Source organism: Cygnus olor, chromosome 23, assembly GCF_009769625.2.
Source record: "Cygnus olor isolate bCygOlo1 chromosome 23, bCygOlo1.pri.v2, whole genome shotgun sequence".
Classification (NCBI taxonomy): Eukaryota; Metazoa; Chordata; class Aves; order Anseriformes; family Anatidae; genus Cygnus; species Cygnus olor.
In genome coordinates, this window is record NC_049191.1 from 3,530,308 (window position 1) to 3,555,443 (window position 25,136).

A 25,136-nucleotide genomic window follows, 5' to 3' on the forward strand; every position below is an offset into this window, starting at 1 on the left:
CATCGCGACAACTTGGCACCGCTCCGCAAAACCCGACTGGGGACATCAGCTCCCATCCAGGAACAGACACAAGTCTTCTCCCCTCTTCATTCCCACTCGCATATTTCCACTGATTTTAGTTGTTCTGAATTAATTCCCAGCTAATCAACAACTAAACAAAGCAGCAGCATACCAGACAGCAGGTTTTGTGCTTCCTTCCTAACCTCATTCTGTGCCCCAGCACGTACAATCAGCGTGTTCCCACTCCATGCCTGCAGTGGGAGTGCTCCAAGCTTTGCACAAAGGAGAGAGAAAATCTAGGTTTCATTCCTAAGTTTGCCACACTACTGGGGCAAAGCACTGTCTGTCCCAAACAGCCCGTCCATATAAGGGGAATAACTAAACCAGCCTCCGACAATGTCAATCTGTAAGGTGTTTTCAGATCATTGAATGACCAACGCTATGAAAGAACACAGCACACTACTGCAAGGTGGCAAATCCCAGGCATACGGATAGACAAAAGTCATGTTTGTATTAGAAACAGAAGCAAGAAAGGAGGAGCGTGTTGCTTCTCTTGCCCTACCAGACGCTTGTTCCACGTGCCAGAAGGTCCCAGCCATCCCCTGAGGTGGGCTTGCCTTTCACTGAATTCCTAGCTTTTACAAAGTAAGTGGGTTCAGGAATCTTTATAATCACGTACAGAGCATTTCCAAGTTCATCTCCTGAACCTGGGACACACCCTAAAAGTCACCTTCCTGATACTGAGAACCTGTGCTCAGTCTGCCCCGTTGTAATTACCGGGCAGCCGCTGCCTCGGGATAAATCTAATAGACTTTTTGGCACTGTCAGATTAAAACTTACCTATCAACTCACTGCAGTGCTTTAGCTCTCCCTAAATCTGTACTTGGGAGAGAATTTATGACCAGGAATTGCATTTTGCAAAATGATTAAAGTTACCAAACATCCATAAAAAGTTGCAGTAGTAGATATCATTTTTTTGAAAGTCTGCTTAATTTATGAGAGGTGGAAGGTTTATTGTCATTTAGAGTCCACGGTGATACAGCAATTTAGCATTTTGCTGAAGCTGTACACAGCTGCTTTCTCATTTATGATTTTTACATGTTTTTAAATTGCCATGTTTGCATCTGGGGGCATCAGCAGGCTGGGAAGGGGGCAGGGAGAGCAGATGGTGCTTGGTGTTCCCTATCCTGCCCCGACAGGCGAAGCGGTCTTGTTCCTCCACCAAGACTGTGAGCTACACAGGGAGCTTCAGCACTTGCTCTGAAGACGGTGTCTTCTCTCTCTCTCTCACTGACAGTTCCGAGTACAATAAAATTAATCACGGATGTAAATTCCTGCTGCAGGTCCGGGGTTGGAGATCCTCCACGTGAGGACAGTGACCTGCCATGTTAACACAGCCGGGAGTGCTGCCGTCAGCCCGCTCCCAGTAAACCCCAGCCGGTGACCTGTGCGTCCATAAAGCGGGGCCCTCTAGCCCTGCCGGGTGGCTAGCACCATCCTCCTGTCAGAAGAATTCCTGTCAGGGAATAACAGCCCCGCATCGATGTTCTTTACTCACACTGTGGAGAGCTCAGGAAAGGAAGGTGTCCATCATCAACTGCCCATCGTCCCTAATGAGCTGCACGGGATGTAAAACAAACCCACGTCGTGGTGCCGGGTTCTCTGTGCAGGGGAACTGCAAGTTTCCAAGAGGACAACCGCTCCCTATTTACAAGCTCAGGTACAGCATCAGAAGCCTTATGCAACTCCAACTGCGTTCTTCCAGTCATCCTGACAAGCTTCCTCGTGGCTTAAGACTTCACCCCCCTTAGATCCCTTCCCGTGTTCTTGCTCGCGATCTCCCATCACTTAACTCTCAGCTCACGTCCACCCAGGTGCAAACACTTTGAAGCCTGCAGGGGGAAGCATCCCAACAGCCCCCTCGGAGGTGCGTGGCTGGGGGCACCTCTGGGTCCCTCCGGAAACTTAACTTAATCCTGCACAGAGGGCGGCTCCTCTCCACTGTAAGGCAAATCCATCCCGAGCCTTCAATGAACTTTGACAGAGACCTGGGGAGTTTTGATTAAACACCAATTAAAGCCCCCAGAACCGTGTCAAAGAAAGAAAACAACTGAAACTGAGTCAGAGTGAACGCTAGACGTAGAAAACTCGCCTGTGCCTGTTTGGACGATGCTTATTTGCTTTCTGCTGCTCTACAACCTTTACTCCCATTTGCAAACTGAGCCAGCTGCAGACCTGAGATCGGCCACAAGCCCTCCTGATCGCCGTCCACGTGCTCCCAGCTGCTCTCCGTACAGCTCACAGCCTGGGAACAGTCAAGGCTCTGACAAGCACCTGCACCATGCGCTCTGAAACACCGCACCACTGAGATTTCCAAGGTCAACCCAACGCGACACACGGATCTCCGCACTGGGAGGTGTGCACGGGGATGCCTCGTGTCTCTCTAGCCCGCTGTTATCAATAATTCCTTTACCTTTTTCTTTGTTGGTGGGTTGTTTTGTTTTTTCAATTCTGTTTTTCATTTTACAAAGCTAGCCTTCTGTTTGTAAGTGAAAACTAATTAAAGACATTTTGATTTATCTTTGTAAGAAAGCCAGTCTGTCCCCCTTGAGCGTTATAATTTTCCAGCTTAATTGAATTCTACACCGTGTTTATGATGTAATTTTAAGAATCCCTAAAAACAAACTCGAAAGGCTCTTTTCATTAATTTTGAATTTCTTCTGCAACAGGCAGCGTTTTATCTACGGAGATGGCTGGAGTTCCTGTCAATTGTAATAAAATCCAAATGCTTCTTAATAACTGGAGTGAAGTCAAAAGGAGCCACAACAATGAGGAATTAGAGATTAGCAGCTGTAATCATGGACTAATTGAAACAATAACCTATTAACTGGTGTCTTGGCGATCCTTGCAGACACAGGAAGCTGTATGTAACCGGAGTTGGCATTACTAAGCACATAGACTTGTCCTTCTTAATGAAATCCTTGTCTTGCCAGGAATAGACCTCACACTTTCTCTTTCAGTGAGAATACTCAGAGTAATGAGGACTTCCTAAGTGCGTATGAAAATATTAAATGCTAATCACTGGCATTTAGTTAAGTTTCACAATTAGGAGCACATTTCGAGCTAAAGAACTACAAATTCAGCTTTTTATTATTATTATTTAATACAGCTTAGCTCTGCAGCTTTACCATTAACACTCACAGAGATGCGCACTCCTGCTCTGTAAACAAATTATTTTGTTGTCCGAGTTTGTTTCCAAAGTAGGTAGGTATCATATCATTAAGATGTGGCATGTTTAAGTAACTAAATCAATATTAATAGAGTGAATATTAACATGTCAGCTTCAACAAAGGGAGCCCTTGGGAAGGTCACCCCTTTTGAGGGTGCCCACCACCACCAGTCCCTCCCAGCCAGCAGCACGGGGCCGTTGGTGGTGCGAGGGAGCTGCTGCCTTTGTGGAGCATCCGCTGCAATGCAGGGAACGTTTGGCACCTTGCAGAAACCGGGCACGTGTCCTCCCTTCATTCAGCCCAGCAGCGAGGCAGATGTTTGCTGAACATACATAGCTTGTGCCCTGACCCATGGCAGCGGTCTGCAGCCAAACAATTCACTGCAAAACTCCATCTCGATATCGAAATTATAAATATTACCTGGGCAAAATACAGTATTTGTTGGCTAATGCAGCCAGCACTGCTAACCTCCAAAAATAAACAAACCTTGGAAACAAAATGGGGGGAAAACTGTAAACGTTTACCTCAATAATACCAGAAAGGAAGGCAGCACCAGCACAAGCAGTCCTGCAGAGCATCCGTGCCGTAGTTGACAGGCTAGCGGCCTGAAATCTGTAGAGCAGAGCAGTATGTGATGTAAATGTTGTCCATCATAAAAATCAATGGGTCCTTTGCTAAGTGGTCAATATTTATTTAGCTTTAGCATTGTTTAATTCAATGCATCAATTAAAGATAGTGTAATGTCTGATTTGGTCCCAAGCTGCTGTTTCTGTTTGTCGTTACCTCATCTGTTTGATATCACTCATGTCTTTAAGTCCCTGCTCTTTTGTCCCCTTGCATAACTCAAGGACAGGAGTAATTGACGTGAAACTTTTAAAAATTAATTTCACCGCATATGCCACTAACAGAGAGTGCAAGTCCTCAGAATCATTTATAACTTCATGGTGATTGGCCCTGACAAAACAATACCTTAAAAACTCACGAAAGTAAATTATGGTCCGGGCAAATGGCTGAGCGCGAGCTGGGCCCAAGGCTTGGAACGCAGCCAGGCAAAAACAAAGTAATGCGCTTTTGATATTAATAACAGAGATGATATTGATCCGCAAGCCAGTGTCACTTCTACGCTCAGGCAAGGAGATTGCTTCAGGCATTTAGACCACTGAAAGCCACTTTCCATATAGGCCATTTAATTCTGGGAGTCTTTAATTATATGAAATGGAGCCCAGTTAAAGGGCCAGATACCTATTTACTCATCTTAGGTATGGGCTGTGATTCAGGAAGCTGTCAAAAAGGTATATAACTCAATTCTTAGATTTCAAAATGCAGTCATCTTTTTAAATGTTTATTTCATCTGTGGATTTCTTTGGCTCAGAGCCTGTTGGGAATTTGTAGGTACATGGACTCAAATTATAGGATGTTATTTTTCAAAAGACCTGAAGCTAATTTTCTTTTCTTTTCTTTTTTTTTTTTTAAATCCAACAAAAGAAAGCAACTCAGTTGAGTCAACTTCTCTTACTGAAGCACAGGGTGTGATGGGAAAGAGACAGGACAGACCTGCAGTTTGAAATGCCATCTGTCACACGTGCGTGTGCACACATGACATTGCACTTGCTATCCTCAACCAAAAACGATGGGATTTGCATAAATAACTTTGTTTGCCTTCCAAGAGAGACGCACCATACTCACAAAGGTGGTTTTCCCAGGCCGAGGTGCTTGTGCTCCAGGGGTGCTGACCCCTTGCATCGGCCTCCCCCGATGCAAGGCACTCGAGTGCCCGCCTGCCGTAAGGGGGGCTGCCCTCCAGCAGGCTCCTGGTGCATGCTCAGAGTTAACGGAGAGGGAGCTGAACAGACCCCCTCGGCCAGCATAAATCTCCGATTCTGAGAACATCTGCAGCCAGCGCTGCTGCCAAAATGCGATTTGTGTAGTGCCTCAGCCCTAGGTGAAACTCAGGAGCGCAGCAGTTGGCGTCATCAGAGGAGGGACTGCTCCGGCCTCTGCTTCAGGAATAGACAGGTACGTAACAGTAAAAATAAAATAAACTAAACTATCACTTAGTAAAGGTAATCTACAGCCACATTCTGAAGGACCACAGTGCTTTCCAGAAAGCTCCTTAAATCTCCTCTTGCAGCATCTAACACGTGTCTGCTACAAACCCTCCCTGGGGTCAGGTCTCACCAGGCAGCACAGAGCACGGCTGCTCAGCGCCTCCTCAGCCCAGCTTCGCTGGGCCTTTCCCTGCTCACAGGGCAGGATGCTGCCCGTGTTCTGCTCCCCTCTCGATTCCCACACTGCTCCCCACCACTGAAACTCACCCGTGCAAAGCCCAGGTTCCTGGGCTTTAATTCAGCAGAAACGAGGAAGTGAAATCCCTCGCCCCAGCCCACGTACGGCCTGTGCCCGGGCTCTGCTGCTCCAGCGGTGCCTTGCCCTTCTGCCGCAGCAGAATATTAGCTTTAATTAAAGGCACCATCTACACGGCTAACCTCAGAAGGCTGAAGGTTTGCGCTCCTATTAAGATAGTTAATTCCATCCCTGAACAGATGCTGAGCTCCGAGCTCGATGGCAGCACCAGTTTCGGTGTTAGGGAGCAGGCGGCCGGCAGCGCTCACACCTGGGCCCCTGGAACCACTTCCAGGAGGGTGAAAGAGCTCCTGAGCTCGATGCCGAAGCAGCTGAACTGTCTGCCTACTTCTGTACAACGTATGTAGCTGCCGTACAGCTCTGAGGAACACGTTGTTGGGTTTTCTTGTGGATGTGAAGTGAGCTGAGTCCTAAATGCAGCCGTAGCACGTAACAGCAAGAAGTACATCCTTCGCCATTCTCGTGTTTCTCGATGCCAGTGTTCATACCAGAGGACTTCACTACACAGGTATTTCATCCTCATCATTTCTGGGTCAGCTTTTAAGTAATCATGAGTCGCAAAGCAGCTTAAAAAGTAGGGGAAAAAGTAAATGAGGACATGGGATCCCCAGAAATCACTAATTGTTTTTGTTGGTCATATTAGGGAGGCTGCAAGAACGGGAGTCTCCTGTGTTGTGAGGAGTCCCAGTGCTGCCTTTCTCTCATGGATTTCTTGTTACGAAATGAGCAGAACACCCAAAGACAAAATGTGCCTGAAAACAATGAAGAACAAAACCACCACGTCTCCAGTGCTACCAGCCAGGCAGCCGCACACATCCTCGCTGCAGTCAACATTCATTCAATTTAATAAGACTAGTTGGGAGGGAGGAAGGTAGAAGGGGCTTGGTGCTATGTCAGCATGCATTTTTCCTCTGTAATCCATCAGGTTTCTCTTTTAATTTCTGTAAATAAACAAGCCTGGCCATCTGCCTACTTTGGGTGAGGTATTTGTGTCCCCTCTTACATTCTCTTCTGGTTTTTGACTGGAAACCTCCCAAATGAAAGAGTTAACTCACTTCCTGTATTAAATATTTACATACAAATGTTAAGGAAGGTGTATGTAAATTATAAATAATGTAAGGCAGGACTGGTCTCGGTTAGAGCTAAGAGACCCAAATTGTATCATCATAATACATTATTCACATATAATGCATCTATTCTCCTCCATTAGTGTTACTAGAAAAAGCCCCTGAGTGCTTAAGTTGAATTTGGAAGAGTGTAATAAATGTGAGATAAACAAATAGCAGTGGGGATGCATCTGTAGTTAAACAAGTGTAAATTAGAGCTCAGCCTAATTCCTCCAAACTACACCTAGGACAAACATGACGCTTTCCAGAAACAAGAGATCAGTTACAAACTGCAAAAAAAGACACAATAAATCCAAATTATCTGATATCGTTCCCCTAAAAAAAAAAAAAAAAGGAAGAAGAAAAAAGGGGGTTTCCATGGAGAACAGCATTCTGCTGAATATTCTCTGGCGGAGTTATACTTAAACTTCATATTGTGACAGAAAATGACAAATGTAAAAATGCAGAATTAAAATCACGCTTGCTCCTAGTGCCCAGCGTGTGTGCACCTTCCAGTGACACCGAACAGAAACACGCTCCGAGTCCTCTTCTACTGCTGGCCCACGCTACCCAGCTCAGATCCTACAAACGCATTTTGAAGTCCGTGACTTCCAGATGCTGTTGGCTCTCCTTTTTAATGTGAAGGACAATGAGCAGGCTACAGTAGTTACTAAGGACTGTGTCTGCTCATGGGTAGTTGAAAGCCATTTATCTTTGTACCTTTATTTGCTGTGAGCTTTCATAGTTCTTGTAGGCCATTCCTCCCCCGGCCTGGAGCCGGACAGCAGTTGCACTCCCTTACATGGGTGGCTCAGTTCCTGCAGTTCCTTCCATTTCACATCTGCAGAATTACCTGCTGTCTGCTCACAGCCTTGTCTGGTGTCAGGGAGAGGCGTCCTAAAAGAGATCTATTAAAATGAAATAGGTCTGAGCGTGCAGACAATCAACTGGCTGCAAGGTCTGAGGCACCAAGTTTGGGGGCTCCTGGCACAAACCAGCCCCGGGCAGAAACCTAAGCCCTGCAACAGGTCCCTGAGACCTGGTCAAACCCTGACAACCTCTGAATTGGTCCTGAATCTCTATGAACACCAGTCAAACCCTTCCCTCCCCAGATCCCCGCAGCAGTGCCAGCAGCAGCAAAGGCAGGCCGAGGGACCAGGCTCTCACACTGGCCCCAGGGGAAGAGGGACGGCAAATCCTGGCGCAGCTCCTGGCAGCAGGACGCGGCCGTGACAAGCTCTGCAGGCACGCTTCGCCTCCTGCCAGCTCAGGAAAGCTATCCCAGTTGCTGTCCCACATTTTCTTTTCAACTAGAGAGCTTCTTTTCCCCAGGCCCAGAGAAATATCATCAGCTGCTGATTACTGAGAGCTCGAGAAGTGATTTATTAATTTCCCACTCACTTTCAGGTTGGGAACATGACTGTACTCAAGAGCAGTCACCTGATTCCTAGGGCTACTTCTGCCAGGTGTCTCCCGGTGCCTCGAGCCTCTCTCTTTCTTTTTTCACACGGCTTTACATTACTGCGATACACAGAATTGTTTCAGGATTTCTTGGGGCTATTTTTTTGCTTTTTAAATATTTTCCTGGAAGTGAAACGCATAAACGCCCCCTTCCCCTCACCAACACAAATATTTCTCCCTGCTTGGAGTTGTGACTCCCTTCTGCTTGCTAACGCTGACGTATCTTGAAGGGGAATTAACTCTGACTGGGGAGCCAGGCAGGCACAGGGGAGCACTTGTGGATAAGCCGAGGGCTCCCATGGCCCACCGACTAAGCCACGGGCCATTCACAAAGCGAGGGTGGCAAGTCGCTGATTCCAATGGTCGCTTTCTTACTCCAAGTGCTTTCAAGGGACACTTTTTTCCATTTTTTATGTATTCTCCTGCAATATCTTCCACTGAGCTGCCTACAAGGGCGCTGAGCCAATGCTGGACATCACAATTTAGAGGGACATCATTCCAGGTATCCTGGTGGCATCCTTGGTTCCTTTCACCATCCTTTACAAATCAGGCACGTCTCTCTTTTCATCTGAGTAGGCTGGGAGAAAGAAGCAGGATTCTGATGGACTAAGTAAGATTTTTTTCATACTCTGCAAAATCCCACTGGGCTACCAGCAGGGCAGCTGCCTGGTGGCATGCTCATGTGTTACAAATGGTGACTGAAGCAGCTAACCTGAAAAATTAGTATGCATAGTGCTGGTGAAAAACAAATGATATGTCACAGCCTGAACAGTCACAGTGCTAGAGGAAAAAAATTGTTGCTTTAGGGCAGCGTCTTGATTTGCTATAGGTTGAAGAGCTGGAAAAAAAAAACCCACCTGTTGCAAGTGCAGCACAAAGAACATGGGGTCAGCAAATGCTACTAGGGCAGCAACATTACCCAGCGACTACAAAAGTCTATTCTAGTGTCAGAAACAGCAATTCTGCTTCTGCCACTGCCCCACTAAAGAACCTCAGATTTCCTCTACTACCCTAGAGCTGTACCACCATTTTCTCAATGGTGAAGAGTAAGAGTTTCCCAGGGCTGTAAAGTGTTTAGAGATCTTCAGGTGAAAGTGCTACTGTAAGCACAAGGAATATTCTCATTCCTAATTACCAGCACACATTAGAGGAATTGCAGTGCAGCATGTTCAGTCCAGCAGGTCCTAGAACACCACACTGTGGTGCACAGATGTAAAGTTAACATTTAGGCTTAAGTGCTTCTCAGAAAGGCTTCATAAATGAATCTCGTTGAAGTGAAAATGCCGAGCATATGTGAATAGTGTTAGTGCTGTTCTGATTTATTTCTTTCTTTATTTTACTATTTATTCCTGCTAACCATGGATGTTCAAGTTCAAGGACCAAGCACCTTCTCTGAACTGCAACTCAATTACACTTTGAATGACTTCTGTTTGGCAAGTAATTTTGCTGCTGTGCAGATGAGGCTTACAGCAACAGTGCAGTCCTTTTGCCTCCTTTCTGCAGAGCTCAGAGACCTTTGCTAAAATAATCAAATTTATTATCAGTGCAAGTAAAACAGGAGCAAAATAGTTGTCTGATTTGTGGAATGCCTGGAACAAATAACATTTCCAGCACATGGGAATTTTCACTTTCTGGAGACCAAGAAAGGGAAATACTTATTTAATAAGGAATCCTTAGTCTGAATTTTTAATGGCATTTATAAGTTGCGCTGTGAGCAATATCTTGTGCTGACAAACTGTGCACTGATGAACATGCAGCTGATAAACAGGAATTTCCCAGGACATCATAGAAGTAGAAAAAGGATACAAGGAACACTCTGAAATCATACCCTGAATACAGGAGACCTCTAAACCTTAAAGTCTGCACCCATACAATTGGGAGGGTTAGACAAACTGATCCACTTTAGCTTACACTTAGTAAGCTAAGTGTAAAGACAACTCGATCGATTTGCTCGATGGGAAGCCCATCAAAACTGCTTCAATCTGTATGAGCTTATGCCAAGAAGTTCTGGTTCTAACATAGTTTGTCCAAGGCACCAGAAAACAATGAGTTATAACAACACAACAGGAGATAATAAAAATGTGAATAAACATCCATGCCTTTAGGTGAGACAGCACAGGTCACAGTCTGAAGTTATCTCCCAAGGTGGTAACATTGTTTGATTAACACGACTGTCCAGAGAACTCAGAATCATGTACAAATTCAAGGTCATGGCTCTTGGGACCAGGACAAATAAGACAACCACCACAGGATACAGCCAAAGAGGATGGAAAGGAATTGCAGTGGAAGATGAGAATCATGAATGAGCCTGCCTCAGGAACACTGCACTCCAGAATGGAAGCCAGAGAAGTTTCTAGTCCCAAACCACACAAGAGCTGACTGTGCAGGCACCTGAGAAGTGATGATTACAAGTGCAAATCCCAAGACAAAGGTCACAAACTTTTAAGGATGCCAAGAAAAGCAAATACTCAAACAAAACTACAAGAGAGTGCCAAGCAATTCTAACTTGTGGTAGAAGGTCAGAGAACATGACTGCAATCTGCATCTGGAAATGAGGATTAAGATGTAATTTTAGGTAATATTTGAAACTTGCCTCTGTCATTGAAGCAGAGAAGGGCAAGCTTTCTGCTATAATATGCAAATACTGTAGGGGTGCAAAGTACCAACCAGGATTCCACGAACAGAACCTGCAGCATTCCTTGGACATCAAAGGTGAAGACCTAGCTGGTTGCTCACGCCAGGAGGAATGAGCTTCCCAGAAGCTGCAGGATTGTTGCTACCATCAAACAAGCAAGAAAAGTCCTATGGAGCCCAAAAAAAGATTTGTGACTGTGCATTTGTGACATGTAGCTCTTACTTGCATGTTGACCTGTGGCGTCTAGCAGCACACGTTCTGAGGACGGAGAACAGGAGGTAGACGAGGAACTTCTTGTGGGTATATGGGAGGTTCCCCGTGCATTGTCGTCTCCTTGCCTTCCTCAAAATCTGTTGGATGTTGCATCAAGAGGCTTTATACGACACAGAAAATCCTCAGAGCTAAGAAATGTAACTACAATTCCTCAATTGAGTTTAAAAACGCTAAGGTCATCCCAACAAATGAGCAATAAAGATAAGGAAAAAATGCTCATAAAGCTTCCCACAAAAGTACTGCAGAACTCTAGGAAGAGGTCAGCCTCACCACTTGTTTTTTTAGACACCATTAGGCTGTATGCTCCCTAGGTCAAGGGAGTCAGACACACACACACACCTTAGTAAAATGTTCAGCACAACGGGACCCAAATTTCAAGTGGGCAATGTGTATGTTAATGTAAATAATAGGTAACAACTTCAGGGTTTTCTAAAATACACACCAGGAAAAGCCTACTGGAATGCACCCCAGAATCATAAGAGAGTAGGAAACTTTTTTTTTTCCCTAGTAAGGCAGCTGTCCTCCATTCCTTAGCATCCAATTACCTCCTGAGTCCTTTCCCCCAGTGCTGGGGGTTTCTTTACAACAAAATAAAACAATATTACAAAACAAGAACCCTGACTCCAAGTGTCCCTTAGTGTAATTAATTGTCAGACTCAGGGAAAAGCTAAAAGCACAGGAACAGCACCAGAGAAATCCCTGTGCAAGCTACTGAGACTTACAGGAGCTGCTGTATGCTGAGAATTGCAGCCTCCTAGCACACCACTGCCCACAGCAGATTACTTTACACGGTGATGATGACGATCACACAGATGTATTTGGCAGTACAGAAATCTGGAGGATCCGCTGTCATAGTTTCTCCTACTATTCCAGATGATTCCTCCAACATTTACATGCTGATTGAAAAGTGTGCATGAAATTAATGCGCACACGCACGCCAACATTTGAGTGCTGGGGAGGGGAGGGAACTGCAGAAACGTTACCAAAATCTCAGTTACGAAAATAGTTTAAACACTGAGCTAACAAATTAGGCAGTATTTTCTCTACCAGCATGTTTACTTAGCTAGCATTATCACTGCTAAATATGCAACTCTGTGCCGTTTTCTTCAGTCTTTATCTTGAGGTGTCAGTCTGCCTAAGAATTCCACAAACAAATAACTGGAATCACTTATAAATAGCTGGCTTTAATAACAGTAGACACTAGGATGACTGTAAAAACACTCCAGTTCCATTAACTCACTAAAATCAGCTGAATTACACAACAAAGATAATTACGTTAAGCAAATTTATAAAGTTACATAAAATAAAAAGGAGCAGAAGAACGAGGTAGAGATGAGGATGCCCTATTTTAAAAGAATTTCTGCTGGAAAAGACTAGGTCAATTGCATAAAAATGTTCAGATTTGTTTATGTTCTTTAACTTACAATACTGATCATTAGCAAATATGCTTTTTTGGCTTCTTTCCATAAGCAATTCACTAGAAATAGAACCGTCTGTTTTAAGCCTGAACGCTCCCTTAAAATATTTGCATCCCAGTCTCCCACTGGGGCAGCACACAATATTCAGATCCCGAATGCTGACTAAAAACAAACGGTAAAATAACTGACCTGTTTTCCTAGCTTCTGAAAAGCGCTGGGTAAAGAACAGCCTGAAGTGTGAAAAATGACACGACTTTCACAATTACTGTGTCGCTAGCAGACGAGGGTGTTAACTAATTGAACCAAGGAAAACATTTTTCTTCCAAAATTTCCAGAGGAATAATATTATTTGTAGATATATTTATACAGTTATTTAATGCGATAGTGTCCCTTTAAGTAAACTTGTCACAGAAGATTTATTTTTTTCCCCATTGTCTAAGAGTACAGTGTAGGGAGTACAAAAGGTCCACTGGCCAGGACATAAACCCCAGAGGCTGAGGCTAACAAAGCGGCTGACAAGGAGCGACTGGGTGACACAAGGGATGAAGTGTTCACAAGATCCTGCTGTTACAGATAGTAGAAACATAAAAATAACCAATATTTGATTCAAAGGAATTAGGAATACTGTTAGCATCAGAAATATAAAAACTGCAGTGTTCAAGAACTGGAAAAGGTTGTGGATATCAACTATTTAATTATTTCCAAATACTTTATCATATATCTAGATGTAATAACTCAATTTTATGCCACTTTCATGGAAATCTATTTCATTCTTTTCTTACATTTTTTAGCTTTTCCATCATTCTGTTCCATTTAATGAATACACGGATTTTGAATATTAGGTGAATAGTCCTTGCAACTGAACACAAAAGGGAAATGATGCAGATAGCATTATGGTCCCGCTTCTTCTCCTTGCATTAGGTTGGAAATGATATGCAGTAGGGATTATGCTTTGTTTAAAGCTGAGCCTCTGCCTCTAAAAGAATACATTATACAAATCTTCTAATGTTGTTGAAATTCCCCAAAACTTGATTGTGTCAGACATAATGTGGCAATGAGGTTCTTATCCCTACCTTATGCCGAATAAATATCTAATATCAGAGAGTATAACCTTGGAAAAGTATACACCAGGGAACATCCCTCGTGTCAATAATTCATAGGGCTGTTGGTGGGAAGGTACATGCAGCTAGCCCCTAACATTATACAGAATATATTAGTGCCCACGCAGCCACAGCTCCCTGGGAAGGCGATGGGGGAAGGGGAGAGGCAGGAGCAGACGGACGGACGGACAGACAGACTCCCTGGCAGCCTGATTAAAAAAAAAAAAAAAACAGAATTATTCAAAGTAGCACTTTCTCTGCCAAAACAAACAAGACCCCACATCAGACCCGTGCGAGGGACGGAGCATGTGGAGCGTGCATTGTGACACACGCACGTGCTCCCGGATTTGCTTTGCATTTCCTAATTGCCAGAACGAGGGTTCCTGCCCTGGCTGCAGGGAGCGCACCGCTGGGATCTAGAGCGCGCACCAATGAGCGAGGCCCCCACGAGCCCACATATTAATTCGACCGCCGTTAATCCTAAAATCAATACATTCGGGTTCAGTGGTATTTCTGTAGGCAGAAATACAGTTGCCATTCAAATGAGCTGAAATAAATAAGAAAAATTTCAGATAGCACGTGTCTGCCTTAAAGACGATTGTGATTTTAATTAAAGGCAAAAAACGAGAGTGGATTTGAATACAGTTTGAGGTCTTCTGCATTCCCATTTGCTCTTTAACAGTTACAGTTTTAATGATTTAGGAACCAGAAGAATAACTAAGAAACCCAACAGTCATTATCTCAAATAATGAGACTTTTTAATGCAAAATCAATGTTTGTTATAATGAAAATAGATTCCTCGGCTCCTGCAGGGTGATATGTACAATTCTTTTTCGCCGTTAAATAGAATGTGATTGCTTATTTTCACCAACATGATGAACATTTTTATTCAGGAGTAAAAATAAAATGTCAGAATTTATTTACTGTTATTAAGCACATGTATTTAACCAGAAGCTCCCACCATATGACTGAAGCTGAGGAAATTGGGAATAATTTTCTGTGAACTTTCAGAAGCTTGGGGAATAAATGCAAAATTTCCAGCAAGTAATGAAAAAGCTCGCTCTGGGAAAAAATTGTCAGGTTGCATTCCAGCTCCTGTTCAGATGGTTGGCCAAACTCTTTGTTATGTCAAACAAACCAAACTCAAAAGCTAATGAAAAATATCTGAAGCACATTTAATGAAGTAAAAGAAAACACTTCTTCCATAACAAGATATCAAAACTGTTATCAATGCAGAGCAATTTTTTTTAATGCTGATGAATATATTTATGGTGATTTTTCATCTCTGAACATTAGGAAAAGCATTCGTAATAATACTCCAGAGCTATTTCCTCTTAAGAGTCCAGATCTAAAACAAAGCATAAAAATTCTGGGGCTAAATGCTTCATTGTGAGACACTTTGTGTATTTCTGAATGCTCATATTTGGCTTGTTTATGCATGCAATACCCAAAAGGTATAAAATCAGAACATGAAAAAGACGACAGAATTTGCAGCAAAGCTGCCGATATCCTTTAACGTGTTTTCTTGGGTTCTTGTACAGGTATCAGGTGAAGAACAAGTTCTCACTGGAAGAGAACCACAACTGGGAGCAGATCTGCACAGGAATCTCCATGAAAAACATGGGGTTGGGCAGCTGCGATCTCTGAAAGGTGCCTTCTGCAGGAACGACACCGCTGACAAGTATCATTCAGTCACCCGTGTATGGGAGGAATTTCCTGGAGTGATGCAAACATGTAGGAAAAATGTAGTCTGTCTTGACTGGGAGCCCCTCGAGAGCATCTACAGCAAATAGAGGCAAAGCAGGACTAACTATTGCAGGTTGCTGCGGGCTGTGTCCAGTCAGGCAGGGTTACTGGCTACTTTTAGGTAATGTATTATAATCTGCTCACGCTGTACACCACTGTATGAAACGCTCTGTATATATACTAGTAGCTTCCAAAGTTTTCACTGAGGAATTTTAAAGCGTTATTGGTGTGAAAAGAGTACAAACACTATTTTTCAGTAACAATAAACATAAAGAAAAGATTAGCACATCTTTCTAAATAAACAAGGCAATGGGAATCATGTTTACTGAACTGCACTCATCTATTGTGCAGACCTCTGCATGGTTGTCATTTCTCCATGCATATTTATTCCAACTTGTTAGCTCAGGCTACATCCACATGCAGAACAGTGCTTCTGGACTTGCACAAACTCCTGAAGCAGTAATACTTATTAACCAGTTCAGCTTGGCTCCAAAGCAGTCACTTAATGGGGAAGACTCAGCAACTGGAATTACAGAAAAGTTTCCACAAGGATATTTTACTTTATAAACTGTTAATTTTTATCAATGTTCATTTTTCATGAACACTGGAAAAATGGCACTTTCAGAGGATCATTTATTAATGAAAAGCAAATTACAATCCACACAGAGGCATCTGTGAAAATCAACAGAGGATTTTCATGAGCAAGAAACATTTAAGGGAAACTACTTTGTGCTCATTCAGTAAAATACAGCAATAATTTTATGACAGATAACAACTTCAGTTGTAGCTAAACTTTACAGGTCAAATTTCATGGTTTATTCTCAAGGTTGTTAAAAATATTATCAAAATATATTCAAGGAAGAGTATTAGTTATGTAACATTTTCAGGAAATCATGATCTGCTCATAGATATGATGCAGGCAGAAGTAAGGCCTAAATTCTTTGAGTAAATTACTCATTGTGACTATTTTTTTAATCTTCAAACTAACCATGATTGACACTACATAGAGGACAGTCATTATAGTCTACAGTGGCAGAATTCAGACCATTAAACAATATACAACTAACCAAGAAATGCAGTTTATGTAGGAACTTTCCCTAATGTACATGTTGTTTGTAACAAAAAATACAAAGCCTCACATTACGGAACCTGTGTGCATTCATATATGCTGCTCCACTGTGGTGCCCATGCAGATGTGCCTTTTTGAAACAGTTTTCAGAACTAAAAAAAAATATTTTATTTACAGCATATCAGTTGCCTGTGTTGCCCTGCATTTGGCTTAGTTATTAAATAAAGAATATTAAATACTTAAATGTATCTGTGCCATAGAACTGATTTGTTAGCAAACTACATATAGGAAAGAATTAACACCATTCAAGCATTTATGACAGCACAAGATGTTCCAGACAGTGTCACAGACTAATGCAGTAACTCTGAAGACTGTTATCTCTGAGATCTTACAGCAACTACCCCTAATGGCTAGCTCCTTCCTGGCAGAATATCTAAAATACCTAAGAGCAAGTATTTCTAAGAAAGATGAGCAGTATTAAAGTTTCAGGATGGGGCTACTTTCAGTGACGGAGTTTTCCTAATGGGATTCATCTTCAATATCGAAATCACATGCTTCAGTAAGAAATGGGACAGACCAAGAGTTATAACCAAGAGTCATATTTACAAGACAATTTTTGGTATGTGAATACATTCACTTCAGAGGTAATAGTGAGGCAGCTTTCAACAGAGCTCGGAATAAACATATAGATGAAAAACTGAGCGCTGGCCTTTCTTGGAACCTTGACTGTCATGGAACAGCTTTCCTTCTTTTCCCTCTTTCTCCCTTCTCCTTAGCATTTAGGAGTTTGAAAATCTGTAATGCATCTTTTTCAACATGCAGGTGTATTCACTATCAGCTAAACTGAAGGCCCAATCAGCATACATAAACTCTGCCCCTAAGCAGTCTGTACTGGTTTATACAGAGATTAGGATTGCTTTGAATTACACATGCAATCAGGACATTTCATACAGCAAATTGTGGTCATTTTGACAGCTATACAGCAAGCTTAATTTCAGGCCCAAGTATATATGATATTCAGAGATACAATGAGGTAATTTAACATTTAAAAAGGGGAATATGTAGTACAAATTAGTAGAAAAATCATGACACTTACAAACCTGTTCTAAAGATGTATTGTTCCTTTTTCTTCAGAAAAAAATCAGTTTCTATTAAGAATAAATTAACCACTAAAGAATTCCACTGATGGTCAATTCATATTGGAAATCTATTTTAACCTTGGAAAAAAAAGGAAGAAAAAGGAGGGAAGGAAAGAGGGAGGGAGAGAGGGAAGAATGCAGATACAAAGATGCATGCAGAAACACAGCACTTCTAACATGCAGCCTGCAGAACAGCAGCCCCCGTGACTGCAAACTCCTCGTCAGAGGATGTCAGCTGTTCTTACAACAGCTAGATTTTCAGAGTAAGCAGTCTTCATCGTAACATATAGAGAGATATACACATATATATAATTGTACAGACCTCTGACTGAAGAAACCTGCTCTCTTTTCTGAGGTGTGGGAATCCTAAGCACGGAGGAGATCTCACACGACGGGCTTGCTCCTGCTCTGTAAACCAGAGTATGAAACCTGCAGTGATGAACAGAATATTGACCAGATGTATCTAGAGATCTAGATGCCACTTATGCCTGTTATCCCCAAACATCCTGCTTTGTAAAAACAAATAAAAATCTGGCATTCATTTGAACCCTCATCTCTTTGAAACAACTTTTCCCCTCTGTAAACTCTGCTACGTCCTTTATATGCTTTCAATGCTCTCTTTATATGCATTACCAACTTCTTCAAAATAAAAGCACTTCCTGTTCAGTCAGAGTCAATAAAAACTCTTGAAGTTAGTGCACGTGTGTGTACCCAGTCAGGTATCCCGAAGGGAAGTGGCAAAAAGCTGAATTTACACAATCTGCATTCCTTAGCTAATACAGTAAAAAATTCAGTTCTAATTCCTTCTCCAGGTTGAAAGATTTCTTCACCATTTTTCTCCTCTAATTAAGTGAAGACCTGTTATAGTTCAAACGTGTACTACACAAGTGAAATTCTTAGGCTTGTGTGTAAGAACTGGATTGCACGGTTGCAGCAGGTCATCGTGTTCTTACCCTTCACAAATCCGCATAGCCCCACTTCAGCTCCCAGTTATGTGCACTACAAAAGCTCTTCTTGGTCAAAATATACTTTGGTTGAAGTTACATGCTATCAGCTGGTGCACTCTGGAGGTGCGATTTTTGCCTTCAAAAAGCTGGAAGATCTCTGAGTATTTGCCTAGTACCATAAATACTGCAACAGTGAGAGAGCAAAAGCCAAGAAAAGAACATGTAAGGTACACTACTAGGACTAAGTTTTTGTTGGAGGGCATAAAAACTAAACTTGTTTTGTAATACATCTGTTACTTGGAATTATGAGGTTTGGTCACATTTTGATTGATAGCAGCATCATAATTTTAGTCCAATTTATCACTCAACATTTTATACTCCTGCCAAAAAGGGTTAAAAGCCCTCCCTCTTTCCAAACATTTCATACCTGACCTTTACATGGCTAATTTTATTACTCTGACAGAATTTTTAGACTTCTGTATTCTTTCAGATGCGCCATGATAGTAACTGGAATCTTCTAATTTCTTCAAACTGTCTTCCCAATTATTTATTTAAAAGCTGTGAAGATAAGCTCTCCATTCTCACCTAGATCAGTGATAAGAGAAGAAATGGCCTTTTTAAAGTGTCTCTGCTTTTTAAAGCAGATAGAAATAATAAGGTTGACAAAGGAAAAAGGAAAATTGAGCATTATGAGGGTAATAACTTAGAAAGTGTCAGATTCAGAATAATTGAATTCAATGACATTTAATGCTATGGAAAACAATAGCAGCAGCCCAGCCGCCCATCTGATTCATGTCTAGTTCATGTTTAACAAAACAAGGCTAAGGGTCATGCAGTCATGAGTCCCATAAATAACCTGTTAATGGGATTTCCAAACAAGCTGTCCTCAAAATGGTTTTTCGTCTCACAGAAAGAATATTAAAATGCAAATGGATTCGGGCTGTGTCCTCATAAACAACCATGTTCATTTAACCTCTGACCTCAACGTTTAACTGCCCATTCCAGCAATTTGTATGGTATTAGCCACAGCATGCCACTCCAAAGTGCTAACTTTGAGAAGAGAGCACTAAATGAATGGGTTACTATCTGTGATGCTCAGTTAATCATGTCAAAATGATTTTATAGGCAGAAAACTGTCCTTTTAAAACTTCCCTTCATTCAGCTGACATTTTTGCTAAGGGAAGAAAAAGACCAAACAACAAAACCAAAACGAGCGAGTGCCAGGGAAGGCGTTTTGGGAGCAGCACTGACCAGCACAGCCCAAGGGCTTTGCTCAAGCCCGGCCCTCACAAGGGCTGCCCACACTTCCACGGCGCTCAGCCCGGCCTTCCTTGCTCCTTTTCTGTTTTAGGGTACTCTAGACATTACCTGCAGCACTTTCAGTCACATCTTTTTATTATATTATCACAGAAAGCCCCCCGACTGCCATGACTGCCATGTAAACCTCTTTTTGTCCAAATCCAGCCACATTTCCCCTCACTGCTCCTCCTCACAAGCAGAGCTCCTCCAAGGGCCTACAGGTGCTCGTCGACCAGGCCCGACATAAAAGTAAAGCGGCAACAAGCAGAGTATCTGGTAATTGTTCCCAGTTAGAAGTACTGTGAAAATTAAATACTCACTGAAGGTTGCTCTTTACAGCTTGGTTTTAAAGGAATTAAATAAAATAAATCCTTTTCCAGAGAAAGGGCAGGGTAAGAGCCCTTAGCAGCAAACCACACGTACAGAGCGGAAAGCAGCTGCTGGGACGCCGGAGCAGCATAAAGCAAGCCCTCTTGTCTGACTGGTGCAGGGCTTTTTCATTCAGAAATACTATGCCAAGATGCTCACGGCATATTAGAGATGATCAAATATTTGTAACCTCCAGAGAAAGCAGCCACAGCTTGGACTGGATCTCAAAGGTCTTCCAAAGTCTGCTAAGCAAGCCAGTGAGGAGGAAATGAAGGGAATTCAGCGTGTTTAGGAAGGACACATTATTTTCCTGTTTCCAGCGCTGGACCATGCCTGTACTCTCCACTGATTATTCAAGTGGGCTCATTTTTCTTGTCAGTTTTGGATTTATACCTTTCCTCGGTAAGTAAATTCCTTCCTGTAACAGCTCTTCAGGGGCATAATTTCAGGCGTTGCTCATTGCACAGAACTGATTTGTCTAATTTTGCTTACACTGATTGGCAGCAAAGTCTCTGAGTATTTGGTCTCCAGAGTTTCACTTTTCTGGAAGGTGTTTACTTTCTTGTCCAAGAAAGAACTCCAAGTGAAGACTTCCCTCCCAGAAGAAGCAGTAACAAGTCTTACCTCTGTCTGCTGACATCAGAAGTCAGGAAACAGTTCAATGACTCACTCAAAAACTAAGGAAGATTTACCTTCTCCAGATAAAGCAAATATGCAACCCCTGTATAAGAAATACAGGCATTTACAGACTGGCAGAGCAAAATAATACCTCAAGTTGGAATAAGTATTTCATTTTGCCTCTAAAACAGTTCAACTCTACCAAATTCCCTTCTTTGTTCACCCCAAAGGACAAGCAATGGTTTCAGAGCCCTCGCCCTTCACATACACACACGTGCCTGATCGGCCAGACAGTTCCTCTCCAGGTGCAGAAGAGAGAAGCCGTGGCATTCAAAATCATCGCTTTCTTTAGCCTACTCTATTCCAGACCTTTTGACCTAACAAAAATAACCATGTTGTCACAGTCAGTAATGCACAATTCTGGCATTTGGGAATTCCATAGAAAACAGAAAAATCCTGGTATTTTGAAGTTGAATGAATCTATTCCAATGTGAGATTACAAACTTTTCTCAGTACACACTGCACTAACGCAGTAACTCTACACACTAGCTGAAAGATTCAAACTGTTAAACTCCAGGACACAGAGAGCACAGTACCATAGTAAAAACAACAGAGAATTTCTTGTCTGATTTTCTGTGACACCCCACATTACAGGTAGATTGGAGTCTGTGCTGAGCAGGCCAAAATTATGACAGTGTATGTTATTCTGATACACAAGAATCAAAATAAGTTACTGCTTGAATTTAGTATTTATCCTATATTATTCTGTATTTTGTGAAAGCTTACTGTAAGTTGTCAGAGGGAAACACTTTCGGAAAGGCTCACAGCAGTTTACCTTTCAGCTGACTCCTATTTCAAAAGCTGTTTTCCCACTGTGCGTATGCAGCCACCATGAAGTTCTGGTACTTTATTCCAAAGTTCATTTCGCAGATGGCTAGAAATTAATTTGGATGACAGATTCAAGAAGGACACAACTGTCCATACCTTAGAACTAGGTAAGGTAAAGTAGGACAAAGTGATCATCAGAGACACTGGCCACATTTCTTGTAAGTAGGGACTAAACAGACAAACCTCTTCAGGTTGGAATGGAGGCACCAGAGGAGAAATACATTATAATCATAGGTATATAAAGTCATGAATGATGTACAAAGTCAGTAGACAAAGATTATTCAGCAGTTCTTCTGAAACAAGACACAGGAACCACAGGTAAACACATTACAATCCTCACACAGTTAAAAGACATTTCTGCTGCTCAGACTATCACATTTCTAACAAGCACTAAAGCAGGTTCCTTGAACGTTTTTTTTTGGTGGGTGATTTTTTTTTTTTTGTCGAGCTGCCTTACTCTTATCTGAATGATTCTTTCCACCCCATATTTCTCTGCTTTTAGATCTGCTGTCTTTCGCATTCTCATTTCTTCTTCTCCCTCTCCTCTTTAATAAAATTTTATTAATGGGTCTAGAGGTTCCCACTGACTTGACTGGTTCTGAACCTACCCCTTCAGCTGCCTTTCTGCTTTCTATCTTCTCTCTTATTAACTTGCAATTTCCTTTTTCTGTATTAAGCTCTGAAGGAAAAAGGAAAGAAATGTGAGGGAGAAAAATTGGAAAAGCAATAAACTAAGGTAACTCCTTCACGTACCTAAGAGAAGCACCAGAGTGCATTATATGTCCTACTCTCAGAGCACATTTTGGAGAGATTATTTTAAATTACCGGAGTTTTTACTCTGATCGATCATTTTGCGGTTTTAAGAAGATTCTTTTCATTGTATGGGAAAATAAGACTGAATTCATTTTTCTGCCAACAGAGCTTTGGTTAAATAATTTAAATACTGTGGAAGAACATTTCTGGGAAAATATCCTCAGAAAAAGTTTTTAATCTGTATTTCAGTTGTATTGCATGGTTTAAATACATCCCAATTAGAGAAAAGCAATGTGGTAAAAAGGCAAAGATAATGATAGGTTAATTACTGTTGTGGCAAAACAAGAACAATTTTTTGAAGTATTAAGTCATGTCATTATTAAAAGAAACATTTTTATATCAAGGAAAACGGAAAAAATAAAAAAGTATTTAGATATCAAAATAGGATACATCCATCTGTTTTCCTTTGTCTGTTATCTGTGTCTGTTAGATACACCTTCACTTACAGTTACAGAAGAGTAATTGATGTTCAATTACCGGCAATTTGTAGTTTCAAGAATGGATTTTTTACATAGCCCTTTGATAGGAACACATCAGAAAATTTTTCCAAGAAACCCAAAACACTATTTCCCAACAGAAGTCTCCAGCTTTATTTAGATGTCGCGCCATTCTGGCTCTAACAGAAGAAAACGTATTTTGCACACTATTTTTTCTTCATGTTTTTAGACTTCTACCTGTATCGTACACTACCTGTATCGCAAGTTTTTAAGTTAAAGGGATGAAAAAATATACTTCATGCAGTTGTGTGTGGTGATTTTTACTTTCTAAACTGTGTGATGGATTTGTATTTTTGAGATGGGTGTAACAGTACTCAGCTGCAAGGCCTTTGAGCTGTTATCATCAATACTAGAGCAACTTAGAATGAAGCTCAATGGCTCTTGGTGAGTTGGAGCTGAATCCATATCCTGAAAACGCATGCGAATCCCCAAAGCTTAAATCTAAAACTATTTTTAGTTTGGTATGTTTTAGAAAAAAGTGACAAGATTTAGCAGAACGTCCCTCAGCTTCCAGGCTGTCTGAAGGACCTGACTTTTGGCGGAGCTGACAAACTGACGCTGTGTGTCAGGAATCCTGTTTCATCCCCCTTCCCAGCTGACAGGCTCGCTGTCACTGATTTCTGACCCTCCTCCTGCCCCCTGAGGTTACCCTGCAGGTGTGACTTACTGGTTGCATTCTCTCCACCACCAAGACCTCCCCGTGCACAGCTCAGGTTAGGTCTGCGCTCTGCAGTGCCGCAGCTGGAAGCAGTTTACTCTGCAAACACCGCAGCTGCTACTGAAGCAGCCGTGTGTGATGCAGGAAGACTTCAACACACAAACATCCCAACCCACGTCATTAATACCACAAAAAGGTCTCAGCGCATCTTCCTCTTGGCATCTCAGTGTGCAGCTTTCATCATTCATGACTTTCACCAAAATGTACTTGTAAATCCAGACCAATTTCATGTATTTTGTAAACCCAGCACCAATTTCATGTATTGTAGAGGCAAAACCAAACTCTCCAGAACAAGGCAGTCCCGGGAAAGCAACAGCAATACCACTGCAGCTACAAGCAACTGCACAGAGCTCACATCCTACATGTGGTGGAAAGCAGATTTGTCCCACTCAGTCAGTGCTAAGCTTTTGGCAAGAAGAGGTTTCAGAAAATCTGATTCTGGCCATCAGAGTCATTACAGAGGTCCTGGGCCGCTCAGAGACTCCACTGACATGGCGCGTGCCAAAATCGGTGTTCATCTAAGCACAGCACTGGCTTGTCCAAGTCCGTTCCCTAAAGCTGAATCTGAGCCCCCAAAAGTTAGAGCTGGAAACTTTTTTTTCCTGTAAGGGGCTGAAAGCAGAGTCATTAATGCTGCGATCGGTCTAATCCAGAGCATTTGTCGCTGCTAATTATTACGGACAAGCCTCTTTATTGAACCACATCCTCTTATCGACATTAGGATGCATGAGCCGAGGCTGTTGTTTTAAACGCACTCATTAACCACACAAATCAGCCCTGTTGACAGAGCGCTTTTGAATTAAGCTTCAGACTGTAGTCATTGGACAAGGAGCAATTTATAATGCCATTAGCAACACTTGCGAAGGTTACAGGCATCAAAAATTGTTCAGCCGTAATTATTCTTAATGGATACAAGGAATAAACTGACGCAGGACAGCTTTTTCATTAGCTTTCAATCAAGGCTGATGGCTTTGAGAAATGTACAGTAAGTGCGTTTTGGGGAGAAATAATGATGTTGCAGCACCTTTCATCGGAAAATGCTCTCAGTTCAGAACTTAACTTTTAATAACCTTAATTTGATATAATTAAAAAATCTGATTTGCTTTGAAGATCTTGCAATGAATTGTTTTGGCTGCTGTTTAACCCTTTGCCAAGTATTCATCCCAGAGATGCTAAAAAAAGTCTTCAGATACTTTGAGTTCTCATGGAAAGCATTAGACTTCTGATTTCCTACACCCCTACCAGCTTGTACAGATTTTTACAGTGAATTCGGAGCAGTTAGAGAATGAGGGGATTTTTACAAGGTATACCTGCTTCTGAAAAAGTACCTGCACATGCACAACACTCTCCATAGAATTCAGCTGTGGCTTCACAGACAGGTGATCTAGCACCGTTCTTCACCTACAAAGCAATAAAGCCGGAAACCCTGTGCTCACTCCTCCTCCA

General features: G+C 42.2%; 1 long non-coding RNA gene across 1 annotated transcript; it reads right to left on the bottom strand.

Moving 5' to 3' along the window:
• Positions 1–1,476: 1,476 nt before the first annotated feature.
• LOC121058997 lies at positions 1,477–25,136 on the bottom strand. The gene is made up of 4 exons (XR_005814408.1): positions 25,019–25,136; positions 17,864–17,970; positions 3,755–3,842; positions 1,477–2,001 (listed from the first exon to the last, which is right to left on the bottom strand). It is a non-coding gene; the product is annotated as an uncharacterized LOC121058997 (long non-coding RNA).